The sequence below is a fragment of the Bos mutus genome, chromosome 6, assembly GCF_027580195.1.
Source record: "Bos mutus isolate GX-2022 chromosome 6, NWIPB_WYAK_1.1, whole genome shotgun sequence".
Lineage (NCBI taxonomy): Eukaryota > Metazoa > Chordata > Mammalia > Artiodactyla > Bovidae > Bos > Bos mutus.
In genome coordinates, this window is record NC_091622.1 from 11,527,557 (window position 1) to 11,539,583 (window position 12,027).

Below are 12,027 nucleotides of genomic sequence, written 5' to 3' on the forward strand. Positions count from 1 at the left end.
CAAGCAATAAATTCTAGAGAGGGTGTGGAGAAAAGGGAACCCTCTTACACTGTTGGTGGGAATGCAAACTAGTACAGCCACTATGGAGAACAGTGTGGAAACTCCTTAAAAAACTGGAAATAGAACTGCAATATGACCCAGGAATCCCACTGCTAGGCATACACACTGAGGAAACCAGAATTGAAAGAGACACGTTTACCCCAATGTTCCTCGCAGCACTGTTTATAATAGCCAAGTCATGGAAGCAACCTAGATGTCCATCAGCAGATGAATGGATAAGAAAGCTGTGGTACATACACACAATGGAGTATTACTCAGCCATTGAAAAGAATACATTTGAATTTGTTCTAATGAGGTGGATGAAACTGGAGGCTATTACACAGAGTGATTTAAGCCAGAAAGAAAAACACCAATACAATACATTAATGCATATATATGGAATTTAGAAAGAAGGTAACAATAACCCTGTACGCAAGACAGCAAAAGAGACACAGATGTATAGAATGGTCTTTTGGACTCTGTGCGAGAGGGCAAGGGTGAGATGATTTGGGTGAATGGCACTGAAACATGTATATTATCATATGTGAAATGAATCACCAGTCCAGGTTCAATGCATGATACAGGGTACTCGGGGCTTGTGCACTGGGATGACCCAGAAGGAGGGGACGTGGAGGGAGGTAGGAGGGAGGCTCAGGATGGGGAACACATGTACACCCGTGGTGGATTCATGTCGATGTATGGCAAAACCAATACAATACTGTAATTAGCCTCCAATTAAAATGAATAAATTTATTTTTTTAAAAAAAAGGTTAACACATGTGCCTGGTAAGTTGTAGACATTCAGTAAATATACATTAAATAAATTAAAAAATAAAATAAACTGCACTAAATGGCTTATTAAGAACATTCTTTTTGTTTTAGCAACCATAATGAAATAGAGACTCTAAGTGGAAAGCAAAGTCTTATTTCATTCAGGTTGCTATAACAAACGTACTATACATGGAGTGATTTATGAACAACACAAGTTTATTTCTTGCAGTCTTGGAGGCTGAAAGTCTGGGATCAGGGAGACAGCATGGTCAGGTTGTGGTGGGAACTGTCTTCTGGGCTGTAGACAGCCATCTTCTCCTGGTATCCTCATATGGCAGAGCAGAAAAAGAGAGTAAACTCTTGTACAAGGGTGTTAATCCCACTCATGAGGGCTCTATCCTCATGATCTCATCTAATCCTAATTGCCTCCATAAGGCCCTACCTTGGAATACCATGACATGAGGAGAGAGGGTAGGGTTTCAACATGAGTTTGGGGTACACAAACAGCTTGTAATAGAAAGCACTATTTTCCAAAAGGCCATCTTGCAAATAGTTTTAGCACTGCTTGTTGGATATTTGCATACAACTTGGAACTTTTCTTTGGTCAGGTTGCAAATGTAGACAACCCTAGAAAAGTAATGGTGATAAAGCAAGAAACCTCCATGATGAAGTTTGCTACAGCTAAGCCGCTTCAGTCGTGTCTGACTCTGGGCAACCCCAGAGACAGCAGCCCACCAGGCTCCCCTGTCCCTGGGATTCTCCAGGCAAGAACACTGGAGTGGGTTGCCATTTCCTTCTCCAATGCATGAAAGTGAAAAGTACAAGTGAAGTCGTTCAGTCGTCTCCGACTCTTAGTGACCCCATGGACTACAGCCCACCAGGCTCCTCCATCCATGGGATTTTCCAGGCAAGAGTACTGGAGTGGGGTGCCATTGCCTTCTCCGATAATGAAGTTTAGTAAGAGAAAATATAGTTATTCTTTAAAAATCAAGCTTCTCACAATGGTTGCTTTGAACCAACTGCAATTACTGTTCCTACACAGTGTAGGCATCCACCTTTAATAAAACTGGCAGTGTTTAAAATCCCAGAAAACTCATCAAGCAGTATAAAAGCATTCTGCTCCATGTATAAAATGCTTTGTCCCTGTTGAGACTGAGCTAATGACACTGTCAATAGCACAAAGGTGGCAAAGAGACACTTACATGGGCATTAATATCCAAAGAGGGAAAGAAGAGACAGCTTTGCACTTCAATTACTGCTTGTCTCAACCCAAGAAAATGTAAATGCTCCTGAAAATAAAGCTTAGATTTATTACGTGTCCATGTCCATCTAAAGCCCTTATTAGGGGAAGTGGCTCAGACGTATGTGTTGTTATAAAGTATTCTAGGATGATAAATAATGTCAATCAGTGACTAATGGGATGTGATGCATTCAAGGTTAAAGGGGGGAAAACTGCAAGTTTGGAGGTTTGCATTTATTTTTAGAGAAGTGAAGTGAAGTGAAGTGAAGTTGCTCAGTAGTGTCTGACTCTTTGCAACCCCATGGACTGTAGCCTACTGGGCTCCTCCATCCATGGGATTTTCCAGGCAAGAGTACTGGAGTGGGTTGCCATTTCCTTCTCCAGAGGACCCAGGGATCAAACCCGTGTCTCCCGCATTGTAGGCAGACGCTTTACCATCTGAGCCACAAGGGAAGCCCTGTAACATGCTGGGAACATTTTTAGAGAAGAGTATTAAACAGTGGCCTTTCTGCAATATTATGAGAATTGGTTCCCTCTTCCTGCCTCCCTCATTTTCCACACAAACAAATCTGAATCCTTTAGAAGATACTTCAGAATTCTCAGCTGTAAGTAAAAAGATAGCTTTCAAAAATTCTTGTAAAAAAACAAAAATAAAAAACCCCTGTTTATGCAGGGAATAGTCTGAGAAGAAATCTCTAGGAATTACCAAGTGAATGAAATCAAGGTTCACAGTGCTGTGTGCTGTGAGCCATACACATAAAAGATTTTTCATTAAAGCAAAAAGGAGTTCAAATATAAAAATATTAGATAAATTGGTTGTTTTTTAAATACATGCAGCAAAGTATGTTTTTTCAGTTTCTTCTTTGAGTGATTTATATGCATATATATTTTACAGTGATTTTAATAGAATTAGAAAACACAAATATTTGGCTAGATATAGAGAATTATCCAACAATTACTGTTGACTAAAACTGGAATAGAGCCTGGGTAGCTCAGTTGGTAGAGCATCAGACTTTTAATCTGAGGGTTCAGGGTTCAAGTCCCTATCCATACACTATGGTTCTGTGTTTTAGGACTTCCGTGGTGGCTCAGTGCTAAAGAATCCACCTGCCAATTCAGAAGACTTCAGTTCGACCTCTGGATCTGGAAGAACCCCTGGAGAAGGAAATGACAGGCTACAGTCCATGAGGTCACAAAAGAGTCAGACACAACTTAGTGACTAAACAACAATACTGGAATAGCTTCTTTTATGAGGTAGCCTCATGAGACTTAACAACTAAAAAATAAGAAAAAGAACCCATTGGACTCATATTGAGTATATTTGACCAATGTTGGCAATAGTGCAGTGGGTGGGAGATTAAAAAAATAAGTAACCTTTAAAGAGAATTCTATTCATAGCAGCACTTCACAGCAGCCAAATGGTGGAAACAATCCACTTGTCCATCAACTGACGAATGACCAAACAAATGTGGTATAGCCATAGAGTGAAACATTTTCAGCTATAAAAAGGAATGAAGCATTGACACATGCTACAATAGGGATGAACCTTAAAAACAGTTTCATTTAAACAGTTAAATGAAAGAAGCCAGACACAAAAGGTCACCTATTATATGATTCCATATACATGAAATATACAGAACAGGTAAATCCATAGAGGCAGAAAGCAAATTGATGGTTCCAAGGTCTAGAGAGACAGGGGCTGGGACTGAACTATTAAATGCATATGGGATTTTCTTTGGGGATGATGAAAATGTTTTGGAGCTAGATAGAGGTAGTGATTACACAACACTGTGAATGGACTAAATGTGGGTAACTTGTATGTCCTAAAATTATTAATTTCATGTTATGTTAATTTTACCTGAATTATTTTTCTTTTTTTTGGGGGGGGGGGGTGGGAGAGGAAGGTCACACCACACAGCATGCAGAACTACCTCCCAGACCAGAAATCAAAGCCTTGCCCCTAGCAGTGAAACTACCAGACCGCCAGGGAAGTCCTCAATTCTTAAAAATGCAAAAAGTTATAAATATGAGGGTAGTCTGGTATCACTGGGGCGGAAATTAACAGCCCTGGGAAACAGAACTGAAAACTTAGAAAAATTCAGTTACACATGAAAAACAATCCATTTCTATGATTCTATAACAATTTGTAAATTAAAATTCTGAATTAAATTTACGATTATTGTTGTCATATTATATGGAACTAATAGATTAAGTAAATTATATCTAAAGTTGTTGCTGTTGTTTAGTTGCTAAGCCGTGTCTGACTCTTTTGTGACCCCATGGACTGTAGCCTCCAGGCTCCTCTGTCCAGGGGATTTTCCAGGCAAGAGTACTGGAGTGGGTTGCCATTTCCTTCTCCAGGGAACCTTCCCAACCCAGGGATCAAACCTGCATCTCCTGTGTTGGCAGTCGGGTTCTTTGTCACTGAGCCACCAGGGAAGACTTAATTCTAAAATTACTCCATTGATTTGAAACAGAGTAATTTATGTACCCAAGGTTTTGACAAAGTACTAGTGGATGAGAACTAGGATACAGTCCTATATTCCTTTCAGATTAAATACATATTTTTATAAGTTTCTCAAATCTGTTGAGGGTCAGATGAGTTGATAAGCCAGCTAATCATATATTACAAGGAGTTATAGTAAATGACTTGAATAAACTGATATCTAAAAATGATTCACTCTTTGCTTTCAAACTTGTTATGATTACTTTCAGCATCTTTAAGTCTGAACTAAAATGTTCTTTCAACTGCTTTATTGTGGGATGACTCAGAGCCTAGCTTGGAAGCTGCAGAAAAACAACTTAGAAAAGCAAACTTGCCATTAAAGATCAAAGAGATGTCTGTAATTATTTCATTTGTGCAGAGCATTCTCTTGCCATGTCATTTACTATGCATGTGCTCTCATGGAGTTTACGTTCCAGGAGAATTCATGTTGATCTCAACATTGATCTCTATTTATTAGAATGTTTCCCCTGGGAACCCTGTACCTTATAAGTTGGTAGGACTTCAGTGCCAGGGAAAGTTTATGAAACAGAGGGATGAGCTCCTCCTTCAGAGTCCAAGACCTGAGTTTGAGTACCAGCCCCATAATTATAATCTGTGGGACCTGTATGAGTTCCTATTCCTACCACAATAATTAACAAGACTAAATTCACAAGATTGTCAAAGGGATTCAATTAGATGATACATATGAAAAAAATAATTTATAAATTTTAAAATTATATATAAATATATTTACATATGTATATTACAAATACATTTATAAAATATGTACATAATGTATACATATATATGCATATGACTTGTACATATTATATAATATGCAATATGTATATATTATATGTGTATATATGTATAAAATATGTTATATATATACCCTTGTGTACATGTAGAGAGAGAATATATGTACATATAGTTCTGTATACATGCCTCTTTTATAGAATTATTACATTGCATTTGGACCATTTCATCTCCCTTATGAGTCTCATGGAATCTGGTAAGTGGTAGGCATTCATTAAAGTTTGAATGAATGAATGATTCACAAGCAACATCAAAAACTATGTGAATTTTATCTTTAAAATATTCAGTATTACCTTTATTCTACATAGTCTGTCTGTTGCCTACCATTGTTTTTTCAAAAAAGGGATTTTTTAACATAATTTTTAAAATATATGTAAAGATGCTATTTACATAGCACAGAATATCAATACTCAAAATAAATGTACAAAACATGTGCAACATTTCCACATAGAAAATTATAAATCTTGCATGTAAATTTTAAAAGACCCACAAAAATGAAAGGCTGTAATAATATATTGGAGGAGTCAATATGATAAAGAAGTTAACTTCCCCAGATTAATTTATAAAATCAATTCAGTCCCAATCAGAATCTCAACAGGTTCTTTGTTTTCTTCTGTGGAGCTAGACAAGCTGATTCAAAAATTTATATGAAAACACAAAAGCTTAAGAACAGTAAAAGCTCAAACAACTCAAGTAAAAAAATGGGTCAAAGACCTCAACAGACATCTCACCAAAGAAAATATACAGATGACAAATAAGCATGAGAAAGATACTCCACATCACATGTCATTACAGTAAAGCAAACTGAAACAAGATATCACTGCACACAAATTAGAATGACCAAAATCCAGAACACAGACAACATCAAGTGACGGTGAGAATGTGGACAACAGTAATTCTCTCTATGTATTCTTAGTGGGATTGCAAAATGATACAGCCACTTTGGAAGAGTTTGATGGTTTCTTACAAAACACACTCTTTCCATACAATTCAGTGTTCCTTCTCCTCAGAAGGAACCTATTTACTGAAAGGGGTGAAAAACTTTGTGTCCACACCTAAACCTGTATGTGGATATTTATAGCAGCTTTATTCACAATTGCAAGACCTAAAAGCAACCTCCTTCAACAGGTGAATGAATAAAGTTTGGTATATCCAGACAATAGAATATTATTCAGTGTTAAAGAGAAATAATCAGTCGCAAGCCATAAAAAGACATGGAAAAATGTTAAATGCTTACTACCAAGCTAAAGAAGCCAATCTGAGAATGCTACATACTGTACGATTTCAACTATATCATATTCTTGAAAAGCAAAACTGTGGAGATGATAAAAAGATCAGTTGTTGCCAGTGGGGAAAAGGGAAGGAAGAGGTGAATAGACAGAACACAGAGAATTTTTAAGGCAGTGAAAATGCTTTGAATGATATAATAATGATGATTATATGTCAATATACATTTGCCTAAATCCCATGGAATGTACAACACCAAAAGTGAACCCTAAGTAAATAATGGACTTGGGATGATTATGGTGAGTCACTTTAAGGTCATCCTTAGTAAAACAAACAAACGAAAAATTACCTTTCTGCTGAGTGATGTTGATAATGCGAGAGGCTATGCATGTATAGGGGTAAAGAATATATGAAGAATCTCAGTATTTTCCTCTCAATATTTTTGTAAACCTAAAACTTCTCTAAAAAAAAAGTCTGAAAAAAAAAAAAAAAGGAAAAGAGAAAGAGCCAAAGCACTCTTGAAGGAAAATAAGGTGGGACTTGTTTTACCAAAATCAAAACATTATAAAGTTGAAATAATTAAGGCAGTGTTTTGTTGGCATAAGGATAGAAAAATAGACCCATGTAACGGCACAGAGAGACTATAAATATACTCACCTGATTTATGCCAAATTAGCTCTAAAACACAGTGAGTACAGGATGGACTTCTCCATAAGTGGTGCTAGTTTAATTGGATACCCACCATCCATGAGGTATGGGTGGAAAATGAATATGGATGTGTGAGGCATGGGTAAAAACATGAATTTTACCCACATCTCTCGCATAAACAACAATTCTAGATAGAGAATAGATCTAGATAAGAAAAGAGTTATACAGTTTGATAAGGTAATACAAAGTCATATATCACAACCTTGAGCCAGGTAGCTCGTTTTTTACACAAGAAGCAAAAAGCTCTAAGAATAAGGGGGAGATATGATCATTAAACCACCTTACTATGTAAAAACTGTGTTCACCAAAAGATAGCATTAGGAAAGTTAAAAAACAAGTCCAGAAAATGAGAAAAATATTGCTATACATATAACTGAGGAGCATGTAAGCAGGATAAACAAAACATACTTAGAAAAATCATAACAGAGAAATACACAACCCAAAAGAAAAATGGGCAAAAGACATATCCAAATGACCAATAAATCGATGAAAAAGTGTGGTACAGAACTAGTCATTGGGAAAATTAAAGCATAATTACATACTACTGCATATCCACTGCTGCTGCTGCTGCTGCTAAGTCGCTTCAGTCGTGTCCGACTCTGGGCGACCCCATAGACGGCAGCCCATCAGGCTCCCCCGTCCCTGGGATTCTCCAGGCAACAACACTGGAGTGGGTTGCCATTTCCTCCCCCAATGCATGAAAGTGAAAAGTGAAAGTGAAGTCACTCAGTTGCGTCCGACTCTTAGCGACCCCATGGACTGTAGCCCAGCAGGCTCCTCCATCCATGGGATTTTCCAGGCAAGAATACTGGAGTGGGGTGCCATTGCCTTCTCCACATACCCACTACAATGGCTAAAATTAAAGGACTTTCTGTATCAAGATATGCAAAAACATGAAACAACTGGAATTCTCATGTTCTGTTGGTTAGTGTTCAACTGTTGTCAAGAATTTGGAAATCTATTAAATAGTATTCTCTAAAACTGAATAATATACATACCCTATAAGATAGCAACCCTAATACCAGGATATCCCTTAGAGAAGTGCTTACACATGTATCTCAAGAGACATGTAGAAGAATTCTCAGCATTAGTTGTAACAGCCAAAAACTGTAAACAAGCCCAATTGCCATCAATAATGAAATTGATAGATAAATTGTGATAATGTGTCCAGTGTAACAAAAAACAGCAATAACAAAGAATAAAATACTGCTATTCATAACAGCATGAATGAATCTTTGAGACATAATGTTGTACGAAATAAACCAGGCACAAAAATACATATTTGATAATTCTATTTATATGAATTATGAATTTTAATCAAACCAAACTGTAATGGAGGAGGGAAATGATAGAAATTGGGAGTGCATTAGACGTAGGTCTTCTGTGGTGCTGGCAACTTTTTATTTCTTGATCTGGAAGGTGGAGTTCTACATTCACATTTTGTGCACTTTTTGATGAATGGATATTTTAAATTAAAAACTCAAAACCACAGAAGACAATATTTTTTGTAGAAAAGCTTGACAACCACAATACAGCATTGGGACAGCTATGAGTTAAGTTCAGGCATGTACAAAAAGTGAGATTACTAAACATCCAGATAAAATCCTATCTGAGAAGGAATGTGTTCCTGGTTTAGCAAAGAAGAAAAAAAAAGAAAAAACTACGTCTGACTAATCTATTTAAATTTCCAAAACCACTGAAAAATTTCCACATCAAAGGCTGGAAAAAAATATTTCCACCATGACTAGAGGTTGAGAGCACATTTGTCATGGGTAAGAAATTGGCTCAGAAAAAGGAGGAAAATAAAGGGGAAGAACAAATTGTACTCTCTGGATGAGTTTATAAAAGAACCTGTGCAATGTGGCATTTTTATAAGTAATCTTAATGGGAGTAAACAACAGTCTTTACATTTATTGTCACGTAACTTGTTTACCATAGTCTGCCTTCATTGTCTTTCATCTTTTCCTCAGAAATCTTTCTGCATTGCTCTTTTTGTTTCTTTACATAGTCATTAGTTTGTTTCATAATATTTACTGGGGGCTTTTGTACAGATTTATTGCGTGCAGATATCATGCTGGGCACTGAAAGTGTTGGTTGCTCAGTCGAGTCCAACTCTTTGCGACCCCATAGACTGAAGCCCACGAGGCTCCTCTGTCCATGGGATTCTCCAGGCAAGAATACTGGAGATGCCTTCTCCAGGGGATCTTCCTGACCCAGGGATTGAACATGGATCTCCCACACGGCAGACAGATTCAATATCATATGAGGGAATGCCCCTCTTATTCATTAGTTTGTTTCATAGTATTTACTGGGGGTTTCTGTACAGATTTATTGTGTGCCGATATCATGCTGGGCACTAAAGTTTCAGTGATAAATAAGTAAGCCAGAAAATGCCCTTGCTGATTTTATATTCTACTAGAGGACACAGGTAATAATCAAGCAAGTAAATAAATAAGCAAGATAATTGCAGATTAAAATAACTGTTTTGAAGAAAATTAAAATGCTATGGAATACTATTAAAGTAATAAGGGACAGATTAAATGTAATTTAATCTGGGGTAAGAGCTACCTCAGAAACAGTATTTAGCAAAAGCCCATCTGAGGAGGGGAATTTCTATCTAAACCTTTAGGGATGAATCTACTCATGTATTTAACTTAGTAAATGCATACTGAATACCTGCTGTGTGACAGGCACCATTCTAGGCACTGGGAAATCAACAAGGAATGAGAAAGACAAAGATGCAACCTTTATGGTGTTAAAATTGAAGCCTGCAAAGAGTTTCACAGTGATGCAGCAAGGACTACAAATAAATATGGACGGGAAAAACCTTGATGGGCTAATTAAATTTTTAAAAGACTACAGTATCAGTAACATGTTAAATTATCCAGAGAGTGGCTTGCAATGGATTTGAAGAGCAGGCAGAGAACAGAGCATGTGTGATTCTCTAGGTCATGGAAAGAAGTCTGCTTTATATTCTTAGAATAATTAGAAGTCATTGGTGGATTTTAAGAAGACAAATGGCATGATTAGACTCCAAGTCATACTATACAGCTTTGTAGGGAATGATCTGAAGGGAATAATACTATACATTTTTAAAAAAAAAGGAAGTATCTATATTTAAGACAAAAAAGGTATAGTGATCTGATCTGATATAGGAAAGTGGAGACGAAGAGAAGTAAACAAATTTGGAGAATAATTTGGGGACACAATCAATAGCATTTTCTGGTAGATTGGTATAGCAATAAAAAGAAAGAAATAACAAGTTATTCTTTGCTTCTAGAAGAGACAACTAGATGGATTTTGACGTTATTTGCTAAAGTGGCAAAGAAAGAGAGAAGTTTAAACAAGAGATTTAGAATGGAAAAACCACGTATTTCTGCTTCCTAAAATAGGTTATGTTTGAAAAGTGTAGGAAGCATCCAATTTTGATTTAAATAAGTAGTTTGAAATACAAGTCAAGAGCTCAGGGATAAATATAAACATTTCAAGGTCATCAGAATAAAAAATGAATTAGTATCTATGTCAAATGATTACTTAGAAAAAGTATGTTTAAGATGCAAAGAAGATCTAGGTGGGTCTGTCTGGGCATTTAAAGGTCTAATAGAGGAGAAGTAGCCAGTAGAGGAAACAATGATGATACCATTAAGTTAAAATATCAATACCAGTCAGGAAGCAGAAGCCAAAGGAAAAGGGTGAGTGAAAAGAAGAAAAAGTAATTATCTATCAATGGCAAATTGAGCAAGATGCAGACAGTCGTATGTTATTGTTGACCCAGCTAAGATTTCAGTGGAATGCTGGGCACAGACTGGTGGGTATGGAAATCTAGTAACAGTAGGTTTCAGTGAAAATGGAAGGGGAAGAAATGAAACAGCACAATGATCCATTGAGAGTGACAGTGAAGAAGACGTTACAGGTGGCTTGAAGAGGGGAGATAGCCAAGTCTTATCTTGAAGTGGAAACACGATCCCACTAGAAGAAAAAGGCAGAGTCAATGAGCGGTATTGAGTGGAAGTTTGAGATTTTAGATCACAGAGCCATGGGATCTTTCCCTAGCAAAGTTTTCCAACTGAAGTTCAATTACAAAAGCAAATGGCAGAATTCTGCAAGGTAATTGAAATGGAAGAACACAGGGCCAAGGGGTTGAAGAAAAATTGCAACAAAGTTATTAGAATGAAGAGAGAAAGTAGGTGGAATAGGAGGGGAAAAAATGAAACTTGGAGCGGACCACTAAAACATGTGAGTAGGGGTTAGAATCTTGATGTGCTTGGAGAATTTTGGCAATAGAGGTACTTGCATAAATGTTCTAGAAAAACAGTGATTCGGGTGATTCGGTTATTGAGAACCAAGATTTCAGAAGTGGTATATTTTCTGAAAAGATCCTGTATAAAAGAGGCTGCCCAAGAGAAATAAAAAGAAATTTAAAGATGAGAAGACCAAAGAAAGAACCAAAAAGCTGTATCATTTTGGATGATTTATTTACGTGGTTCTGAAGTCACAAAGAAATACACAGGATTAAGGAATCTAGATTCTTGAATAAAAGGGCTTGAATAAGTAGGTAAATATACAGCTATGACAAAAAATATGGAAGAGGGATATTATGGAAGTGCCACGAGCCTCAAAAGTAGTAGTGGGCATCTGCAGGAAAGAAAAGAATGAAGAGCTGGTACAGGAAATAAAAACCAAAGAAAACAACAACCCAATCTTTTTGTCATTGAAAAGTTAATCAACAGTCAATCCGAGA

At 36.8% G+C, this 12,027-nt stretch overlaps 1 non-coding gene and 1 pseudogene across 1 annotated transcript; one reads left to right on the forward strand and one right to left on the reverse strand.

Moving 5' to 3' along the window:
- The window catches only part of LOC102281936 (large ribosomal subunit protein eL19-like), an 86,579-nt pseudogene that overhangs the window by 50,891 nt on the left and 23,661 nt on the right, over positions 1–12,027 (reverse strand).
- On the forward strand, positions 3,032–3,104 carry TRNAK-UUU (transfer RNA lysine (anticodon UUU)). Its single transcript has one exon. It is a non-coding gene; the product is annotated as a tRNA-Lys (tRNA).